The sequence below is a fragment of the Pteropus vampyrus genome, unplaced genomic scaffold (assembly GCF_000151845.1).
Source record: "Pteropus vampyrus isolate Shadow unplaced genomic scaffold, Pvam_2.0 Scaffold126, whole genome shotgun sequence".
Lineage (NCBI taxonomy): Eukaryota > Metazoa > Chordata > Mammalia > Chiroptera > Pteropodidae > Pteropus > Pteropus vampyrus.
In genome coordinates, this window is record NW_011888907.1 from 1,248,181 (window position 1) to 1,259,148 (window position 10,968).

General features: G+C 43.9%; 1 pseudogene; it reads right to left on the bottom strand.

Annotated features, from left to right (window-relative positions):
- Positions 1 to 598: 598 nt before the first annotated feature.
- LOC111744068 lies at positions 599 to 717 on the bottom strand (annotated as a pseudogene).
- Positions 718 to 10,968: the final 10,251 nt, after the last annotated feature.

The following is a 10,968-nucleotide window of genomic DNA, read 5'->3' on the forward strand; positions in this document are numbered from 1 at the left end:
TTTTCCCCCGCCTACTTCCTCCCTCCCCCTGACCCTCTGGTAACCACTAGTCCATTGTCCGTGTCCACGAGTCTCTGTTTGTCCTGTTCATTTGTTGCTTTTAGGTTTATATCCTACATATAAGTGATATCATGTGATTTTCAACTTTTTCTGTCTGGCTTATTTCGCTTAGCATGATTACCTTGAGGTCCATCCACGTTGTCACAAATGGCAGTATTTCATCTCTTCTTATGACTGAATAATATTCCATTGTATCTATGTACCACAGCTTCTTTAGCCAATCATCTATCGTAGGACAGTTCAGTTGCTTCCATGCCGTGGACCATTTTAAACAACATGGACCCTATTGTTTAAGTCAATGCCTTCTATTTGGCTTGCATTTCATCTCAGTTCATTTCACTACAGGTAAGAGTTTTAGCGATTGTGAGCTAGAGCATGCCAGGATTGTCACCACCTCACCTATCACTGGCATTGAGGTCCTTGTTATTATGCAGTTAACATGTAATTTTTTTTTTTTTTTTAGGTGAGGCGAACCTTGGTTGACCTCACAGATTACAAGGACCTTGTCAGATTATAATCCCTTATTTTTTATTTTTGAAGCCTACAGCACCTGGTCTTCCTAGGTGGTCTCCCATCCAAGTACTAACCAGGCCCGACCCTGCTTAGCTTCCATGATCAGACAGGATCCGGCTTGTTCAGGGTGGCATGGGCGTAGACGACATATGATCTTAATCCAGGACCTCCTGCTGAAGGTCTGCTTCCTACCCTCATTTTGGCATCAGATTCATCATTTGGGTCCCCCCAGAAGCATTACCTGAGCTGAAGATGTGCACGCACTTAGTTTCTTTGGGAGTTGATTTTAGGAAGCACTGGTAGGGGAAGGGTAAGGAGTATAGGGAAGAGAAGAAAGCTGAAAAGGATGTGTTGTTGTGGAAGTTACTGTTGTAAGAACCTGGGCTCAATGCTACTCGGAAACTTGGAAACACATTAGGGCATGCCTCAGAGTTATCTTACCCAAAGATTTTTGGCTGATGGCTTCTCCCGGCACATTAACTCAGCATTTCTGGACTGCCTTGTGGATTTTCAGACTGAAAGAAAGCTCTCAGGGAAAGAGTATATGTGCTTGCTGCAGGATGCCACCAAAACAGGGATCTGGGCGGGTCTTTGATAGCATCTGTTACAGAGAGGTACCAGAAAGTCCACTTACAGAGGTAGAGGCATGAGGTCATCCCCAGGCATGTGCCAGGCAGGGTGGAGACCCCAGATGGGACCCAGACCATGCAGGTCATTGAGAAACTACAAGCAGGGTGCAGACAAGAACATGGTGTGCTCTGAAAATGTAGTACAGTCCAGGGGTCTCAGTGACCACAGATTTTTGCAACTAGGGGCATTGGTCTTGCTACTTAAGTTTTGGAAGGGGAGGCATGTGATTTATTAAAGAATGAGACTGGGCATGTTATTTACCTGCCAAAGAGTGTGATGGGGGCAGACACCTACAGATCTTTTGTGGGTTAACTTAATCTAGTGATTTTTAACTCTTTTTCTGAAAACCCTACTGTGCTACAGCAGTGCCTCTGAGGTCTGGGATTAGCCAGAGCGGGCTGCTAGGCCTCCACCCCTGCTTCAAGCACAGCGGCTTTGCATTTGCCATCTTCTGAATCAGATTTTGTTTCAAATAATGTTTCTACTTCTAAAAGAGGGCTTGAGAATCACTGCTCTAATTAAGCTGTGGAGCTCTGATTTATCTGCTTTTGGGTGAATCCACTTGTTATGTCAGAGGATCAGGCCTTGGGGCAACTGACACCCTGTGCTGGAGGCCTTGGCACTCAGGGAACGCCCCAGGGTCTCCTTGAGAGTAACAATGCTGTTTAAAACTTTTGCTTCTTTTATCCTCTCTCTAAACCTGGAGTAGGCGGGGATGTTCGGCACCAGTCATCATGTGTCCCCTGAATGATACGTATTTATCTTGGAAAACAACCCCACTGGAGTCCTGGCGAAGATGTCCATCCATTTCCAACGAAGCAGGATTTCAGGGGGTCCCTTTATCTATCTCAGTTCCAAATCCCAGCCTCTCTTCCCTCTCTCTTCACAGGAGGACACATTTGGACCCAGCAGACACAGGCTTCTTCCTCGCAGCCACTGCCCGCCTAGCACCTTGAACAGGGACACATGAGAATGTTTCCAAGACTATTTCTCTCAGGGGGACAATTTACTCTTTGGTCTGTGCATGTCAGCAAAGCTTTTAAATTTTGAGAACAGTTGGATAAAATTGGATGTAGCCAATTTGCATCTTCAAATCGATTTTGTACACACGGGCATATGCACTCACATTTCTAGGGACGAGGCGGGTGGCGTTAGACAGCTCATGGGCAACGATATGACAGTTTGCTCTGCTTGTCTTTGAGCATGGGCCTATGTAACCACGCGCCTCAGTTTCTTTTATGGAAATGGGGGTGGACTGGGTGATCTCCGAGGTCTCTTTTAGCTTTAGTGTTCTATGGTTTTATATTTGTGGGGAAAGAGGGTGGTAGGAAAACCAATGGAACATATTGCACTGTGCAGCTGAACTGCAGCTCGAATGAGGAGAGTAAATGTGTATTTTGCACAGTCTGGGCCTCAGACGCAGGCTTAGTGTTTGGATGTTACTGTGATGAGCAGATAGGGAGGTGTGGAGGGTGAGGGGGCAGCCTTCTTGTGCTCAGAGTCACCTGCTGCAGGCTGGGCATAACTGGGATTGGCCAGGTGACACACAGGGTCGTTGCATCTCTCTGAGCCTTGGTTGCCTCGTCGGTAGAGTGAGGCTCAAAATAACCCCTCCTAGGGTGGTTGAGAAGAATAACCAGAAGGTTTCTGAGATATCATAGGCACCTTTCAACTTTAGGTTACTGGTCCTGGATATGGAGTGATAGATGAGGAGGTAGCCTCCACAGCTAGATTCTTCTCGCCTCTTCATCTTTCTCTTATATTGCTCCCACAGCTCAAGGACTTTTTCCCTGCAATTGTCCTCTCGCTCTCTCTCCTGCATCATTAATTTTTACATCTCTACTCTCTACTAGACTGTTCTCATCAGAATACAAACATGCTATAATATCTTCAATCTTAAAAAGAAATCTCCCTTGACCCCCATATCCCTCTTCAACTACTGCTCAATTTCTCTGCTTGCTTTGACAGCAAAACTCGCTGATAACTTGCTGTTTCCAATTCTTCACCTCCAGTTCTTCCTTGAGCCCATTCCGATCAACCTTTCATTCCTCTCACCTCACAGAAATAGCTCCAGCTAAGGCTGTCTATTGCTAAATTCAGTGGTCAATGCAGAGTGGTCATGTTGACTTGATGGCAGCGTTTGTCACAGTTGATCACCATATTTCTCGAAACACTTGCTTTCCTTAGTTCATGCTCACTGTTGTTCTTCAGGAGTCACCTTTGCTGATTTTTCCTCTTCTTCCTGACTTCTTATTGTTGGAATTCCCCAGTGCCCAGTGCTCAGACCCCTTCTCCTACTCTATGTTCCTTCTTCGATTTCTGTCTTTAGCCCCAGATTTAACCCCCTCCCCTGATTACAGATCGATATATCTAGCTTACTCAATACTGCTGCTTGGCTGTCCAGGAGTCACCTTAAACTTAATCTATGCGGAACGCATCTTAGAAACTGGCAAATCAGACTTCCTCCATTTTAGTAATGGGCAAATATATTTTTCCAGATGTGAAGAGCAAACACCTTAGAATCATCTTTGACTTTTCTCTTCTTCCTCTCTACCTCTGTCAACAGAGCAAGACAGCTTTATCTTTGAAATAATCCTGCCTCCAACCCCTTCTCCCCATCTTCACCACATCACCACCATCTCTTGCTTAACTATTGCAATAGCCCACTAACTCATCTCCTTGCTTCTGCCCTTCCTCCTTATAGTTTAGAATGATAGTCATGATTTGGAATAATAATTTTAAAACATAAGTCAGATCACGTCACAACTCAGGGCAAAACAATTTAATACATTTCCAGCTCTCTGAGAACAATTTCTACATGATCTGGGCCTTCTCTACCTCTCTGATCTCACTTCTACCCTTTGCTCACTCTGTTCCAGCCACGTTCTACTCTGATGTTCCAGGCATGGTCCTGCTCCAGAGCCTTTGCATGTGCTGTCCTGTCTGTCTGGAATGCTCCTCTCCCCCAGACGGTCATATTGTTCTCTCCTTTACTGTACTCAGGTGTGCACACAGGTGGCCCCTCCGCAGAGAGCCTTCCATGCACGGCTTATCTAAAATACATCTGTCATTCTCCCTTAATTCCTCTTTTTACTTTAAAAATTTTACAGCTTTGTTGAGGTATAATTGACACACAATAAACCACACATATTTAAAGTGCACCATTTTGATAAGTTTTGACATATGTTCTCCATCGAAACCATCAGCACAATCAAGACAAGGAACCCATTCATTACTCCCAGACGTCTGCTCATGATGCTTTGTAATCTCTTCCTGCCTTTCTCCCCAACACAAAGAATTACTGATCTGCCTTCTGTCACTGTAGATTACTCTGCATTTTACAGAATTTAATATGAATGGAATCATACAGTACTTATTCTTTTTGTCTGGCTTTTTTCACTCAGCTTAATTATTTCGAGATTCGTCCATGTCGTAATGAGTATCAATAGTTTATTATTTTTTACCGCCTAGTAGTATTTCATTGTGTGTTCATCATTCACCTGTTGCTGCATGGAGTAGTTCCAGTTTTTGACTATTAGAAATAAAGTTATTCTGAACATTTGTGTACAAGGTTTTGGGTGAACATGTTTTCCTTTCTCTTGAGTAAATACCCTGGAGAGTAAGGACTGGGTTATATGATAGGTATGTGTGTAATTTTCAAGAAAATGTCAAACTGTTTTCCGGGGCAGCTGTACCATTTTACAGATCAATCAGCACCGTATGTGAATTCCATTTCTTCCACATTCTTTTGTTCCCCCGCCACATTCTTGCCCACACTTTCATCAGTCCCAAAAGGTGTGTCGTGGTAACTTATTGCAGTTTGAATTTGGATTTCCCTAATTACCAACCATCTAGCATTTTTTTAAATGTGCTTATTTACCATCCATATATCTTATTTGGTCAAGTATTAGTTCAAAGCTTTTGTCCATTGTATTAATTTTCTGGTGCTGCATAACAAATTGTCACAAACTTAGTGGCTTAAAAAACACATGTTTATTGTCTCATGGTTCCTGTGGGTCAGGAGTCTGGGCATGGCTTAGCTGAGTCCCCTGCTCAGACTATCCCCAGGCTGCAATCATAATGTCAACCAGGTTGATTTCTAATCTGGTGACTTGACTAAGGAGGAATTCACAACCAAGCTTATCAATTTGTTGGCAGGATTCATTTCTTTGCAGCTGCATGAGGAGCCCAGATACTTGCTACCTGTCTCATCTGGAGACTACTCTTAGGTCCTAGAGGCTGCCTGATTCCTTACCAGATGGCTCTCTCCACAGGTAGTTCAAAATAGGGCTTTTTGCTTCTTCAAGATGAGCAGGTGAATGTCTCCTCCAGTCTGATAAGATGAAGTCTTACATAACATAAGGCAATCATGAGGGTAATATCTTACCACCTGTGCCATATTCTATTGGTTAAAAGCAAGTCATAGGTTCTACCTGCACTCAATGGGAGCTGATTATACAAGGACATGACTCGTTGAGGGGGTCATCGTTATTTTATTGGGTCATAAGTTTTTTTATTATTTAATTTTGATAGTTCTTTATATATTCTGAATACAAGTTTTTAAAAAATTAAATATATAATTTCTTCCCAGTTTGTAGCATGTCATTTTATTTTCTTAACTGTGTCTTTTAAAAATCAGAAGTTTTACATTTTGATGAAGTCTAATTTTTCAATTTGTTCCTTTATGAATCGTGCTTTCGATATTAGAGCCAAGAAATCTTTGCGTAACTTAAAATCAAAAAGAGTTTCTTCTTTGTTTTCTTCTAGAAGTATTAGAGTTTTAGGTTTTATATTTATGTCCATGGTCTATTTTAAGATAATTTTGTATATCAGACCAAGATAGAGATTTTGTTGTTTTCGTTGTTCACTACTGAGTCCCCTTTAGCTAGAATAGCGCCTGTTCTACAATAGGTGCTCAATAAATATTTGTTAATGAGTGAAAGTATGAGTCAATACATGAACGCATCAAAACACCTAGCTCCCATTCCAGCCGCATAGGTCTCCCCATGGGCTCTGCCTCTGCGCTTCTGCTCATGCTGGTCCCGGCCTAACAAAACTCTTCCCTCTCCTCTCTGAAATGTTTACTCGTCTTTCAAGCTCCTTCTCTATAAATGCTTCTCCGATTATTCTGGCTGACCCAGATCTCTCCCTCCTCCAAGCCTGTTCAGCCCTTAGAGTCAGAAGCACATAAGATACAACTTCGCTGTCCCCATCAAAGTAACGTGAGCTCTTTGGGGACCTTCCCCAGGTACTGTTTCTGCGTCTGGCACAGTGGTGGTCGCAAAAAATACATACTGGTTATGGCTGGGGTTGCTGCTCTTTGCCTAACTTGTTCTTATTCTTCCTCAATTTCCAGTTTTTCCACGATAGTGCCTGACAGATATTTCATGGGTTGGTGACCTGTCCTCTTTGAAGTTTCCAGAAAGGAAATTGTCTTAACTGGGTTGGAGCAGAGAATCTGGAAGATATTTGAGGTTTAGAGTTGGAGCACAGGGAAGAAAAAGCGGGGGTGGGGGGCAGTTGGCATTAAAAAGCTAATCTTTGGTAAGTGTTTATTTTGTCTGGTCACTTTGCCATTATCTCTTTTAACTGCCTCCACAGAACCATAGCCTCACTATGCTGATATCAAGGCTGAACAGTATTGCTTATAAATGGAGATCGATAATAGAGGGAGATTAGATTTATGGTAAACATGTTGCTATGGACTGAATTGTGTGCCCCGCCCCCCGAATTTATATGTTGAAGCCCTAACCTTCAATGTGATGGTATTTGCAGTTGGGGCTCTTAGGAAGTAATTAAGGTTAGATGAGGTCATAAGGGTGGGCCTCCGTGATGGGATAAGTGCCCTTAAGGGAAGAGACACCAGAGTGCTTCCCCGTCCTCTCTCTCATAAGCATACAGCAAGATGGAGGACACATGAAGCTAGGAAGAGATCACTCAGCAGGACCCAATCATACTGGCACCCCGATTTTAGACTTCTAGACTCCAGAACTGTGAGAAAATAAATTTCACCTTATCCGCATAAATCATGCTCAAAACCCTTATCAGGTCTTCGTGAGATGCCCTACTGGGGAAAGTTTGTTTTCCTACCTCAACCAGTGGGATCACCTCCCCTCTGCTACCATCAGACACAACCATATGACCCCTTACTCAGTCCCCATCGAGGGGTAGTCTCACTACCACCCCTCGGCTCTCCCGGCAAAGGGCCTGACCGCCCTCCTTCTCGTACTAGCCGAGAGCACTGACCCATGCCCGCTTCCCCAGTTAGTGTTTCCAGGGTGATCGTGAGCCCCCAGAATCCTCTCCCACCTCTGGCTGGGATTGATTTTGCTCACCAAATAGGAGGCCCGTTGGGCTGTAGAGAGAAGATACCTTTGGAGGATTCTCAGCCAACCGGAAAAACCAGTGCCAGCTTTTTTAAAAGCCCGGTACACGTCCTGAGGCGAGCTCCACGACTGCAATTTTTTTCTGGGAATGTGGCCATTTGGGGACTCTGAGATAAGGAGGTTTCTCCTGTTTTGAATTTTTTTTTTTTTAAATGAACATTTTCTGGTTGAAGAGAACCTGTATTTCATAAATTTATGTGTTCATGTTTATGCTTTTAGGGCTTTTATCTCTCCAGCCATCAGGGAAAAAATAACTTTGGCAGACGTGAAGGTGGACTGGCCACTCTTCTCTCTGTCAGCCTCGGGGGATCTGCTGTCAGGGCTCACGTGACAGGGGCAGATATATTCTAGAGTTGACCTCGTTCCCTGGGAAGCTGGACGTGATTTGTCTTAACACTCAGATTCCCCTGCCATGGCATGTTTGGACATGTGGTCTTGGAAAAATGGCATTCGAAACTTTATTTATTTGGAGCTGGTTGTTTGGGGGGTCTTGAGCACCTGAATTGGCAGCAGCTCTGCTTGGTCTCCCCTGGGAGCCACTGGGAGATGGGCAGATCACGTCTCCGTGCGACAAACCTTTAGAGAGTTGTACTGATTGAAAGAGAAATTTCTCAACCATCTCACGTATGAGTAGAACCTGCGGTGTCAAGTGGTAGTGTATGGAAACGCCTGGGGGGAATTTTAGTGGCACCTCTTCTCTATTGTGTCACCTCTCCCACTACTGACTCCATTGAAGGCATCCTGCCTTGGGTCACCAGCATCCAAAGGATGGAGAATCTGGATCAGGTAGAAAGAGAGTATGTCCCCTTTGTTTAAACCATGAGCATGACTGGTCTGGAGCCCACTGGTCTCCAGATTCATCCTGGGGAAGTGACAGGGATAAAAAAGGGATAAGCAGAAGCGTTTTCAAATGCTTTAGGATCTCAATGTATTTTCTTGATGTAGAGCCTTCATTTTCTAGCAGAGAAAACTTAAAATTGGGTTTAGTTGCCAAATGTTCCAGCAAAAGTGGGCCTTACCCCCTGGAGTCTAATTTGATAAGAAGTATTTAATGGCCCAAAACAAAACAAAATACCCCAAAACATCAAAAAAATACACACGCAAAATTAACTGGATTGGTGAAGACCTAGGCAAACAGAAAAAAAATCAAAAGTGTCCAACGGAGAATTATCAAATTTAAATCTGTTATAAATTTTTATTTTGCCTGGAAAACACTTAGGTGTAATAAAACTTAGTGGGATGGCCTAAATGTTGCAGATAAACCTAGCAATAAAAAGAGATTTCAGGACAATCACTGGAGGCGCAAACCTAGGGATTAAGAATGTGGGTCCTAGATTCCACCTGAGCACCTGGCAGTGTATTTTCCCAGCTCTAAGAGCCACCTGCCTCAATACCAACAGGTTTCAAGTTGCCTTCGACGAAGCCCTCACATTGTGTAAAATCGCAGCGCACTGTGTTGAACACAGTAGCTGAACACCATGCCAGAGGCAGACCGTCTGTGCCCAGAGCTGTGAATGAGCTCACTAAATGGGAGTTTCCAGCCCATCAAGGTGGCAACTCACCTTGATCGGCTCTATTGAACATTGATAGATTGGCTGGACAAAAGTGATAATTTATCTCATTTTAGACAGGAGACATCTCTGTGCTTCTCCCAAACAGATTTATGAGTTTTTGGATATTCTATAGAAAATATATGCTTGATGACTAAGTAAAGTCTGGGATTTTCAGACCAATGTTTTATGTGAGGGGCAGACAAGCTTTTTAATCACAGACGATGTATTTAACCAACTCCCACCTGGGAGCGAAGTTCATCAGGAACAATCCTAGATCATACGTGGTTTCGTTGACTCTTCTCTAGCTTTCATATTGATTATAAACTAATATATGAGCTCACCTGAGACCCACAGTTATTTGTACTTGTGCACACTCAGTACTAAAATGTTATAATGGTGGTCGGGGTTAGCAGATGGGGCAGTAAAATCAGGAGAGTGTTTGAACCCCATCATTTCAATTTGTTTCTTGATGATTTGCTATCACCTTCTGGATAAATGGAGCATGAGCCCTCCACTACGATGAATAGAAAGGCAAGCAGCATTCTGTTAGGTCATACTTTTCCCTGCCTTAAACTAGGAGTGACCTGAAGAGACAGGGCTCTCATACCTACCTACCGCCAGAAGGAGACCTCCAGAGAGTGAGCACAGAAGCAACATTGCCCATTTCGGTAGGTGTTTCTAATGCTTTAACTTCTCTATAAACAACACTTTTGCATCATGGGGAGCACAGACTTTGGCTCCCACGGCCCGGACTCAAATCTGAGTTTTGCCGCTTACCAGTTGTGTGGCCCCATGTCTCATTCTCTTCATCTGTGAGCAGTGACAGGGCCGAGCTCCTTGGTGGGTTCGCATGACTTAGTCCATGTCGAGTCCTGAGGGTAGCCTGCTGAATGGAAGGGTTTGCTATGAAAGCCCATACACTTGGCTCCTGGCACATCGACTTAACAATTCCAGGTTAAATTCCTTGTGGCCGTTCTCCATGGTGTGGCCTTGCTCACTCATTCATCTGTGTGCTGGGACTGACCTCAGAGTCTACTAAGGAGAATCTTCACTTTGCCTGCTCATTGGTGCCTCCAGTGGGAGGAGGGAGGGCTCCCCTCAACCATTCTCTGTATTTATCAGTTCTCTCTGAGTAAGGTGTAGATGGCCACACAGACTGTGGGGTGGACACTGACCCCCCTGCAAGCATGCACGTGCTCCTCAACCCATCCCGCTGGCTATCTAGTCCACTGACCCGATATATAAGGGGGAATCTTCAGACTTTTATTGGCAGAGACAAGTCTATTTTGCTATGAGTTGCCTGTCGCACTTAAAATAGAAACTCAATGATTTTGTTTCAGTTACTTGAGAGTCTGTGTTGGAAGGATTCTGGCAAATCAAGATTTTGTTTGCTTGTATGACTTTCTCATTGCCTGTAATCATTTACTGAGTCCATTCTGTGCTCAGGAAAATGTTCTGGGCTTTGAGAATGCTAAGAAGTATGCAGACTAGAAAAGTTTAATTTCATGGGGATGAACAGGTCACTCTGGCTACGGCTGGTTGTACGTTAAAGGTGACATGAATCCTCTTCTGTGGGATATAGGAAAGAGTGTTGCTTTGGTTTCAGACCCACCACTGACCTTCTGTAGGACTTGTGGATGGTCCCTTCTGGGAACTAAACCTCAGTTTCCACCACTGTACAGCAAAGATGCAAATGTCCTTTCAGAGCTTTGTTAGAAAGATCAGAGGTAATAGATGTGAAATCCTGGCGCGTAACAGATGCTCAATAAGTAGTAGCTGGTAGCAGTGTGCTCTGAGCATTCTCTACTCAGAAAAACAGGGAGCAC